Genomic DNA, 12,500 nt, shown 5'->3' with positions numbered 1-12,500 from the left:
ATATATATATATTTATATATATATATATACATATATATATGTGTGTGTGTGTGTGTGTGTGTGTGTGTGTGTGTGTGTGTGTGTGTGTGTGTGTGTGTGTGTGATATATGTATATATATAGAAAAAACCCACAATGCACAAAGTAGATAATAAAATATAATTTGTGCATTATGGATTTTTCTACCATAGGAAACCTACGGTTGAGATATATATATATATATATATATATATATATATATATGTACATGTGTGTATGTGTGTATATGTATGTATTAAATATATATATATACACATACATATAATATACATACATACATACATACATATATATATACATATATATATTATATATATATTATATATATATGTATATATATGTGTATTTATTCATAAATATATGTGATATACATATGCATGATATATAGGTATATATATATACATACATATATATATATATATATATGATATATATATATATATATATATATATACACACACACACATATATATTATATATCTATGTGTATGATTGGTAGAACATGACAAGTGTATCCGTATCTATTTTTGAAAACTACGTAAGCCATTTCATCTTTCGTTGTTTCTTCATACAACTGATAACAAAGCATGTAATTCTGGTTGTCATTAAGAATATTTTTTTAAATGCGATATCCTGAATTTGTTCGTCTGAGGCAATATGTTCCCCTTTTTTCAACATAGCAAATATCAATGATAGCTGCATATTTCTTGAAACATGAAAAAGCTTCATTCTTTAAAAATCTATGAATGGCAGCTAAATGAAATAAAAATCGTTGATACCTTCGTAAATGCTTCTCAGTGGGCCGTGGATACACACTATTTCTGAGCGGCTAACCGAATTAATAAAGTGACTGTTTTTTGTTTTTCTTTTTCCTTTTTGCCTACAAATACTGATTAAATAAACAGAAAACCTGCTTCATTATAGAACATGATTTGGACGCAAATCCCCAGGAGGGTTACAAGGAATATTTAGATGCTTTGTCATTGTGTGTGTGTGTGTGTGTGTGTGTGTGTGTGTGTAGCGTCTATGGAAATACTAAGTCAATACTTGTTGATGAGTAACGAAACATTGTATATAATTCGTTTCTAATGCTAAAATCTCACAATAGTTTTCGCCATTTTTATTATTCCACAAGTTTCCCTGAGGAGTCGCATGCACAGCCGAGTGAGAAAATACACGTTTGCTTGTTTGCTTGTTTTGGTCGAGGAACTTCTGGCTGGGTGGTTTCAAAGAGGGTGAATACCAAAAGCCTAAGATCCCCCAGTACATGTGCTGTACGATATCTAATATCTTGAAAAGAAAACTTGTTTATTCTGACGAAATAGGAATTTCATCTCGCACTATTCTTTCATTTGTTTTTTGTTCAATCTTATTTCCTGTTATTTGTGTTTATGGCATATGGGTTGGTGTAGATAAGAATGGCATATTGTGTTTTGTCACAAAATCAAAGTTTTCCTATATCATCCTTATATGTTTTTGAATTCATAAAAGGACTTTTCTTTTCGTTAGATCCAAATACTGATTCAATAAACAGAAACTATGCTGTTATAATTTTAGAACAACTGAACGCAAAACTGCAATAAGGCTACAATCTTATTTAGAGTCATTGGTTTTATAGTTAATACACATTTTGAACCCCTTATCGCGCAAAATATCATAACATGTAGTTGACAGAAAAAAAAATGTATATATATACACATATATCTATCTATCTATTTATCTATCTATCTATCTATATATATGACATTTTCCTGGCGGCTTATTTTTAAAAAGAAAAACGGTAATAATTATAGAAAAGAAAGACCAATACTGGGGGCAGTCAAACTTATAATAAGAACACTATCGTCATTCAAAACCTTGTCTAACCACCGGGACAAACATGACGTGCTTATGTAAGGTCCCGGTTTCCTCCGTACCATTCCCATATAGCATGATCTGTTAGCTATTGGGGGGTTCTTTCTTTAGCCGTTTCTCAAACACTGACAACATTCGCCCAAACATTTTCCATCGGGTTTGAATCTTGCTGGGCGGAAGGATTTCCATGTGGCTTTGGTCATCGAACCATTTTGTAACTGCCCTTGATGTGTGTATTGGGCAGTTATCCTACTCGAATATTGTCTTTGAGAAGGGCCGAAGGATAGCAACGTGCTAATGGGAGGAACATTTCTTTAAATAATTTCAAAATATTTGTCTAAAATGAATCTTCCTTCTTTTTCGGCAAGTTCACTAACACCTTATTATTTGATTACGTGGCCGTTTCATAGATATGTTGGCTGTTACATCTAAAAAGTAAATAATGATAGATAATCAGAACATAAAATATGACGTAAAGGGCACTATCATGTATAATCACACATAGTAATCAAGATTTGAAGTCTCTGAACAAACTGAAAAAGGATAATGATAATGTTATTTCTAATCCAGCAATGGTGCTTCCCGTGCGCTCTCCACATACTGCTGGGCGAAATGGAGGCGATGTTGGCAATGTCGTTTGTTCAGCCTCTTTCTGATAACGTCCTATGATGAATCCCATCTGCATGTAGTCGTTTCCTTCACCGTGCAGCTTGTTAGCGGGAGTTGTAGGTATTTGTACGAATTTTAGCTACATCGAGCGGGAGATACCCGGCTTTCTGGTTATTTCACTTAGAGAGAAGTTACTTTCCCTTATCCCAATGATGCGGCTTCTATTTGTAATATCAGATTGCCTTGAAACCATCTTAAAAAAAACAAAACCAAAACCAAAAAAAGAAAATCTGTCAGCTTGGCATCTCATTTTAACCTCGGATTTCCCATATGCCATTATGACCGCCATATACCATATTTTCTTTTTCTTGGTGAATAAACAAGTGTTTATATGACTTTTCACACACTGGGAAAAAGTATTTCTATCACAACCTTATTAATATAATGTATCAAAGCTTTGGCAGGATATAAGTTGCACACGTGTCAGATAAAAGTAGAGAACGAGAGTAAATTCCTATTTCATCAGTACGAACAAGATTTTTCTTTCAAGATGTCAGATATAATACGGCACATGAATTGGGAATAAGTTTATAGACTTGTTTTTCATCTTCCTTGGAACCACTCAGCTAGTAGATGCTCGAGTTGAAACAAGCATTTTCTCGCTCAGCTGATCGAATGCGACTCCTCAGAGAAACGCCACGATTTAAGGAATATTTTGGCACAAGATAAAAAGCATTCAGAATAATCGAAAACTGTACATACGAGTGTATGTTATATATATATATATATATATATATATATATATATATATATATATATATGTATATATATATGTATATATATTAATATACATATATAAGTACAGTTGTAGAATTATATTTCAGTACACTTGCTAGGTCCCACTTCTGTACATCTGGCAGCCACTTCGATGTAAACATAGCGTAAATAGTACTTTAATGAGGCAAAAACCCAAAGTTGTTTGTAAGAAAGAGTGTGATTGATAAAATTTAAATGACCAATGAGTGTATTAGTATATTTTTTTGTAACCTCTATAAGGCAATTGATCTTTGGTTTTCTTCACACAAGTAATAATAAAACATGTAGTAATAGTGATCATTAACTTCGTAGTGGGATATTTCTCAAAGGCGATTTCCTGGAATTGATTGTTTATCGAAATGGCAACACCTTTCATTAATCATCTATGTATGGCAGCTTAATCAAATAATAATCATTGCAAAATAGGCGATATCTTTGTAAATGCTTCTCTTTTTTCTCTTTTTTTTCAACTCGCCACTGAACAAACTGTTTAAATAAACAGAAAACACGATACATCATATATATATATATATATATATATATATATATATATATATATATATATATGTATGTATGTATGTATGTATATATATATATATATTTTTTTTTTTTTTGCAGGGCATCAGTGAATCGACTAATTGGTAGGGTGCTTATTAGTTTTGTAGATATTTTTACTATTGGTTTATTTGTAAAAAGGTGACGTGCTTCTGTGAGGTCCCGGTTTCCTGCGTAACACTCCATTCCTTTTAGCATTATCAGTTAGCTATTGGGAGTCTTTTTCATCAGATGTTTCCCAAACACTGACAATATTCGGCCAAACATTTTTCATCGGATTTGAATCATATGCCTTGCTTGGCCGCGGAAGGACTTCCATGTGGATTTGGTCGTCGAACCACTTCGTAACTGTCTTTGATGTGTATATTGAGCATTTATCCTGAACGAATGTCACTGTTTCTGGGAAATGCCAAGGCAGAGCAACGTATTGATGGGAGGAATATTTCATCTAATAATTCAAAATATTTGTCTAAATTGAATCTCCGGTGAGTTCACCAACACCATGCAGGAAGATCCACCCCCACATACTACAGGTCACATGACTACCCCCGCCGTTTCATAGATATTTTGTCTGCTACATCTGAATAGTAAATAGTTTAGTTTAGATTAGTTTCATTCCACTTGTTACAATGTTACAATCCTTGGTGTGACATGCTGTCTGTTTTATTTTGCTTCCAAATTACCCCCTGTGTGCACGAAATACCATCAGCATAATTGCTAGACGAGATCGCTACCAGTGCACCACACAGCACACAGATAATCAGAACATCATATATGACGTAGGGTACTATCTATGTATAATCATACAGCTATATCAAAATCAGAACTAAATTAATTTATGATATTGAAAAAATAAGGATATTTACACCTGTTATCTCTCATTCAGCAATGGAGCTTCCTGTGCGCTCGCCACATACTGCTGGGCGATCTGGAGGCGATATTGACCATGTTTTTTTCAACCTCTCTTTGATAAAGCTCTGTGATGAATCCCATCTGCATGTAGTCGTTTTTTTCACCGTGCATCTTGTTATCGGGAGCTGTCGATTGCACTGGTGAAGGGACATCCGGAACGAGGGCGGTCGTTCAGGGTGCCCTCCTCCTCCTCCATCTTATCCACCTGTATACCATCGAGCGGTAGATACGCGGCTCTCTGGTTATTTCACTGGGAGAGAAATTACTTTCCTTCAGCCTTTATTTGCAATTTCAGATTGCCTTGCCTTGCTTAACAGCCTCGTTTTCACCTCTGATTTCCCTTATGTCATGATGACGTCACATATCATAGTATATATTTTCTTTCTTGCATATTAGGATTACCCGCGAAATGGATCTTCATGAATTTATGAAGATTCATTATCAAAAAGATTATCAAATATACGATTTCTTATTTATTTTATTCTAGGGTGGACAAATAAACGTTTAGATAACTTTGCACACGCCGCTAAATGAAATTTTCTATTATAAACACATGATGATGTATCACAGCTTTGAGATGCACAAGCAAGTACAGGGAAAATATAAACTGTATATTTTGCCAGAATGAGCAAGATTTCCCTTTCAAGATATCAGATATCATACAGCCCCCTCCTTGGAACCACTCATGTGGTAGTTGCTCGAGTTGAAAAAATGTATATTTTTTCGCTCAACTGAGGTAATGCGACTCCTCAGAGAAACTCCACGATTTATGGCATAATAATAGCGAAAACTATGATCAAAATAATAAATAGAATTATACATAGTGTTGCGTTACTAATCACCAAATATTAAATCGTATTTCTATAGACACTGCGCGCGCGCGCACAAATGCACACACACACACACACGCGCGCGCGCACACACACACATGCACACACACACACACACACACTCACGCGCGCACGCACACACGCACACACACACACACGCACACATACACATACACACATACACACATACACATACACACACACACACATATGTGAAGAGAAAATATGAAATGAAAGGAATGGGAAATAAGATAATACAGCTGTCGGTGAAGTATGAATGAGGCGTGAATGTTAATTGGACAAACTAGCCAATGACTAAAACTAACGCGAATGTGTGCGGAAGTGGATGACACCTCGCCGTAATGTAATCACGCACACAAAATAGATGTTCACGAAATTATGACATCAAGTGTGGTATTAATACCGAGAGATCGCCCGGGCCATCCATATATCTATGGTCCGGCCTGTGTCAGCTATTTATAGCTGTTTCATTTGATTCACTATCAATGAATACTTACTTTTTTGTCCAGGTTGCCAACAGGCGCTCCAGCCGTCACGATGTAAGCAAAAGGCCATAATCTTACCAGCCCAACGGCTGTGGTGGGTGGCCCCTGTCTCAGAAATTGTCCGCTCACAACTATGTAAGTAGTCTTACACAGTGGCGTTCGGCTTCCCAGTGATTGCAACACCTGTCTGCATAGTCAGTTGTCTGTTTACTTTGTCATGCGCATTGTTAACCTAGTCTGATTCTGTGAAGAATGACTCCGGCACCTCTATTATTTGTTTCAGAGAGTGCCAGTGGCTCATAGCCTGTGGCTACTGAGTACCATCTGGCCGAGGGGGAGGTTCTCGCTTCCTTTCTGTGTAACTGCAGGAGAGTGTCTAGTCCTGTGGCGTTGGACCTGTGTTGATGATCATTCACCTGTGGGTGAATGATCATGGGATTTGGGGGCATACTCTTGCTTGCTAAAGCTAGTCTGTCTGCATGTTCATTCCCTCTGATACCTGTGTGGTTGGGGGCCCAGTTTTTGATAATTTTTCTAACATTAGCAAGAATCTTCTGCACTATGATAAGGACAGTGGTCAGGAGGTAAATGCTATTGGGCATGCTGTGCTGTACTGTCAATGGCTTCCCTAGAATCTGTATGGATAACTATGTGTCCTTTCCTCAAGGACACGTGGGCTAGGGCTCCCATAATCACAACTGCCTCTGCATGGATCAGTGAGGTGTTGTCCATTACCCTCATGGATTTGGTGGAATCCCTTACAAAGCCGGCACCTGCATTGTGGGTTACAGGATTGGCTGATCCATCTGTGAAGTTCTACTACCCGGAGAAGTGATGGCTGCAATGACCCTCCCAACTTCTGCCTTCAGTCTAAGCATGAGGTAATGAAGATAAGCTCAAGACAAAAACTCGATCAAGGTCTGTGCCCCTGGCAGGGGTTCAATATAATTAGGGTGGGGGGAGTCTAAGCCTCTAACAAGAAGTAGCTCTTAGAGCTGATAGCGTATCAACACCCTGGCTGTTTGTGACAGCCAGTAATTGTTTGCAAAGAGCTTATAATCTTCACCTCTGTGTACTTTTTCGCTTCTGTTTGTTTTCCTTATGAACTTTGGAAGGAACTGGGAAGCTATTAGATCATTTTGGGAGACCAGGAGAAGAGGGTTTGCCTTTATGAGAAGATTGGGGACCTTTGACCTAATGGGGGCACCCAGAATGATCCTGGCAGCTTCATTTTGGACTGTCTCCAATTTTCTCCTAGTCTTGGCTTGGTAGTAATCAGGGTGACAGAAGCATATTCCAAAATGGAACAGACAGTATGATCTTAGTATTTTGCTTCCAACTCCTATGTCTCCTAACCATTGCTCTCATGACAAACAGTCTTGCCTTAGTTTGGTCAACCAGGTACTGGATCTCCTTTTGGAAGGAGAGGCTCTGGTTGACCCATATCCCAAGATACTGGAAGACCTGAACCCATTCTAGGTCCATTCTACTGACATCCAGACTTGTACCATAATTATTGAGTCTCAAAGCCATGGCTTTTGATGTGGCTGCAGAGATCTTTAGTCCTTTTCTACAAAATAGATACAAGGTCCAAACTAATTGGGCCCTTTTCATGCAGTGTGGATCAATTGAGATTACTGCAAGATTGTCTGCATAGGAGATGATCTTGTTTCCCACTGGGAGGTGTATATTGAGAATGCAGGACATTAGGGTGTTGAAAAGGGCTGGGCTGAGGACCCCACCCTGTGGAATTCCATATTTCCTGAGCTAAGTGACCCTGGCATCTGGTTCTGGCTGTTCTGTTCCTGAGCTTTCCTCTGATTCCCCTCTAGAGCAGGGTCTCCTGAATAGCAAAAGCCTTCTCCATATCTAGGGGTGCTATCACAGATGAACAGTACTGGTTGTGCTTTAGAGCATGGCTATGGTATGTGCTGTGCTCATGCCCCTTGTGATCTCATGCAGGTGTTCATGGGGGGTCACAGTTTCCACTGGAGCTAGTTTAATACCATCCTCTCGGCTGTCTTCCTGGCACATTTGGTTTTGGAATGGGAACAATGCCACCCTTCCAGCTCTGGGGTAGAGTTTTCCTAGGATTTGTTGACGAGTTGCAGGGGTTCAAGCTCACCAGTCAGCCCTAAGGTGGGAAACGATGGAGAAAGAGATCCCATATTAGAGCCTGGGGCTGAGCGAGAACTGTTTTTGTATGTTTTTCTAAGTTCCCCCAGAGAGAAGAGAGTTATCAAGCTTGGCTGTCCTGTCTCTGATAAGAGCAAGTCTACCTAGTTGTAGGCCCTTAATCCAGAAAGCAAACTGTTGCTGCTTGTTCTCGCAGAGAACCCAAGCACCAGCCTTTTTGCCTCTGATTGAGGGTTGTGTTGTGTACACCTTGGGGTTGAGCGGCTGGTGGCCCACCTGACCTGCTGCTACAGCTCTGTAGCAGCAGGTCTGGTAGCCATAGAACTCTCTCTATTCCAGTCACTTTCTGGTAGCCATAGAACTCTCACTATTCCAGTCACTTTCCCTTTTTTTCACTGCGCCTTAGACAGTGGGCCAAGCCATTCTGAAAGGCTTGCCAGAAGGCCTTGTTTGTTTTCCATCTTCGCTTGTGCTATGGTGTTAAGGCTGGGATCTCATCTCATTCTCTCCCCCATTTTACTCGCTCCACCAGGGCCGCAGTGGTGAAGATGAGGTCTAGGATCCTCCCCTGACATGCATTGGCTCTTGTGTATTGAGAAAAGCAATCTCGGGGAATGCCTGCCATATCTGATCCCCTACAGGGAGCCAGAATAGGGTGGTGTGTTGAGCTCTCATTCTATGATCACTCGGTCTTGTGCTGCCGTAGCACAGACCTATACAATGCTTATGCCTAAGCTCCTACAGACTAGCCTGTACACATTGTACAGGTTGATCAAGGGATTGTTGTTCTGACCAGGTTGATCAAGTCTCTGGTGCTGTTGCTACTGCAGTAACTACAGCAGTCAACAGGAGAGCCATATCCTCATGAATGAGGAGTTAGTTGGCTCTTGGGGAGGATTTTGCAGTATTCTTTGAACCTTCTTTCATCTGTTTTTTTTTTTTTTTTTTTTTTTTTTCTAGACACTTGAAAAGGCCTGAAATTCCTCTTTGTTGGAGGTGTCCGATGTCAGCTGGGGAGGAGTGTCCTTCCTCTTAGAAGGTCAGGGAGCGCTTTCCTTTTTGTTCTGTCCCATGAGAAACGACCTCCTGTAGTTGGGACATTTAGTTGTAGCGTCCTTTTGACCTTACTTGTGTGCCATTAGGCACACCTCAGTATCTTATGCTTTTATGCCATAGTTGGCCTTGGCCTTGCAGCTAGCATGGTGTTGACAGTATATACGGCACTTGAAGCAGCAAAGTGGCTCAGGTATAGGTTCTAAGGCTGTAGGAGCCCCAGTTACCCAAATGAAAGGGGAGTGATTGGGGCTCCTTTCAGGCTCACCAAGACTTGCTGGTTAGTGTCTTCCCTTTCGACATTCGGGAAGACCCCACGACCTAGGGGTGTGATGTGATCACCTCCACATCATAAGCAACTGATAAGTGTTGAAGAACCATCCTGACCCTCCTGTCTTCGGGATTCAGTGGTGAGATACTTAGTTTCTTCCCATCATTAAGTTCCTTCTTTTCCTGCAGGAAATTCAGGTTAGCTTGATCTTTAGGCACAATGATCATACCCTGGTCTCTGCTAACCTGGATCGACAACCAGCTTTCCCTTTGCATCTCCAATGTCTTCATAAATTTTTAGGCATTGGCGAAGTCTTCAGGTTTATAGGGAACCTTAAACTGTGGGAAACGCCAAGGGAGTTCAAACTCTCCCTCAGAGTCTGTTTCCGGCCTATGTCGTTTTGGACCACCCCTGCGGTATGGATTCTATGTTTTGGTTGTTGGAGGAGCTGGTATGACTGGTCTAGCTTGTGCTCCCATCTCAGTCAGTGTAGATGTCTAGGGAGGATGCTAGCCTTTCCAGGGGCATTTTGCTAGCTGCAGGGTGTACTCAACACTTAACATCATGGATTCCCGTCTCCACAGCGCACAAAGGTGTCACGCATGGCAAACACATGAGTAGGTGAAGCCCCCTGGGAAAAGATCAAAGGGGTTGCCATCCCACCTACAGGATAAGCATCGTAGTTAGAAACCATTTGGTCATCCCAAGTAAGCCAGCCACCCAAAGACTGGCTCAACTCAGAGAGGGAGCTCAAGATCCTGCACCTTTTCAAGGTGGTTCCTGTTGCTGGAAGTGTGAACACTTCCTTGCTACCTTGATTCCCTAGCCGAGAGAACTAGAGAGCTTGCTCTCGTGCTTTACTGAAAATACTGATTTTCTTCACGTGCAAGTCTGGGTATGGGGGTGGCAATGTACAGAGGCTCACTTAGCCCTAAGAGTGCTGTGTGTATATATATATTATTATGTGTGTGTGTGTCTATTCACCTCCCCTCTCACTTCTAACTATATATATATATATATATATCTATATATATATACTCTCTACATATATATATATATATATTTCTATATATATATATACTTCTACATATACTATATATATATACTTCTACATTATATAATATATATATATATATATAATTTATATATATATATATACTTCCTACATATATATATATATATATATACTACTCTACTATATATATATACTAATATATATATATTATATATATAATCTATCTAATATATATACTTCTACTATATATATATATAATAGTATATATTTTACTATATAATATACTATATATATATATATACTATATATATACTTCTACATATATATATATATATATATATATATATATATATATATTTATATATATATATACTTCTACATATATATATATATATATATTATATATATATATATATATATACTTCTACATATATATATATATATATATATACTTCTACATATATATATATATATATATATATATATATATATATATATATATATATATATACTTCTACATATATATATATATATATATTTATATATACTTCTACATATATATATATATATATATATATATATTTATATATATATACTTCTACATATATATATATATATATATATATATATTTATATATACTTCTACATATATATATATATATATATATATATATATTACTTCTACATATATATATATATATATCTATATATATATTTATATATATATACTTCTACATATATATATATCTATATATATATTTATATATATATACTTCTATATATATATATTTATTCATTATATATATACACATATATATAGTAGCAGGGGCAATCTGCCCCCATGGAGTTCTGCATCCCTGCCCCTAGCTAGCAGTTGGGGTCGGGCTGGCAACCCGGGCTGGCAACCCGGTCCCGTAAAAACCCTTACCAGCAGGCAAACCAAGAAAGGGAGGCATGCCTGGTTGTGCCGAGGCGTCGCCCGGTCGGAGGCCCACAAATGGGGTCAATCTGCGGCGAGCGTGCCGTGTAGCGGCCTGGAAAATCCTCAGTCTCTCGGAGGATGATCGACTGCCTTTGTTGTCGGGGGAGCTGGGGAGGCTCGGGATTGCCATCGCTGCTCTCTCTGAGGTGCGACGGCCTGGTAGTGGTGAGACCAGTAGTGGGGGTTATACTAACTACTCGTCTGGCTGTAGCAATGGTGCGCGCCTTAGGGGAGGTGCGGTGGCTGTATCTGACCGCTTCCATTCCTCAGTCAAGAAGGTTACCCCTGTTGAGCGCATTCTGCTTGTGAGAATGAAGCACACTTTGGCCTTCATTTCTCTAGTGGCAGTTTACGCTCCTACTGAGGGAAGTGGGCTTGAAGAGAAAGAGATGTTCTACACCAAACTTGACTCTATAGTCGATCAATGTCCCCGAGGGGACACCCTCATGGTCTTGGGGGACTTCAATGCAGTCACTGGAACTGACAGGGAAGGATACGAGCTATGCATCGGTCCCAATGGCTCTGGTACTAGGAACACCAATAGCTCATACCTCTTAGACTTCGCAAGATCTAGGAGGCTGAGGATTGCGGGCTCGTGGTACCAGAGACGAGATCTACACCACTGGTCTTGGTACTCCAATACTGGCATTGTAGCTAAAGAGATCGACCATATTCTTGTGGATAATCACTGAAGGATCCATCAGAACTGTAGAGTTTTTAGGAGTGCTGAGTTCTTTGCTACCGACCACAGACTTGTTGTTGCAACACTAAGGCTCCGCCTCAGATCTAGACGCATCCCGAGATCTCACCAGCAGGTGTTCCATCTCGAAAGGATCAAGAGTGAGGAGGTGGCTCAGGAGTATGCAGTGGCAGTCTCAAATCAGTTTGAAGTCTTGGCACTCTACAGGACCCTGCTAAACTGTA

The sequence above is a fragment of the Penaeus chinensis genome, chromosome 35, assembly GCF_019202785.1.
Source record: "Penaeus chinensis breed Huanghai No. 1 chromosome 35, ASM1920278v2, whole genome shotgun sequence".
Taxonomy (NCBI): Eukaryota; Metazoa; Arthropoda; class Malacostraca; order Decapoda; family Penaeidae; genus Penaeus; species Penaeus chinensis.
Note: the sequence above shows the minus strand (reverse complement) of the source record.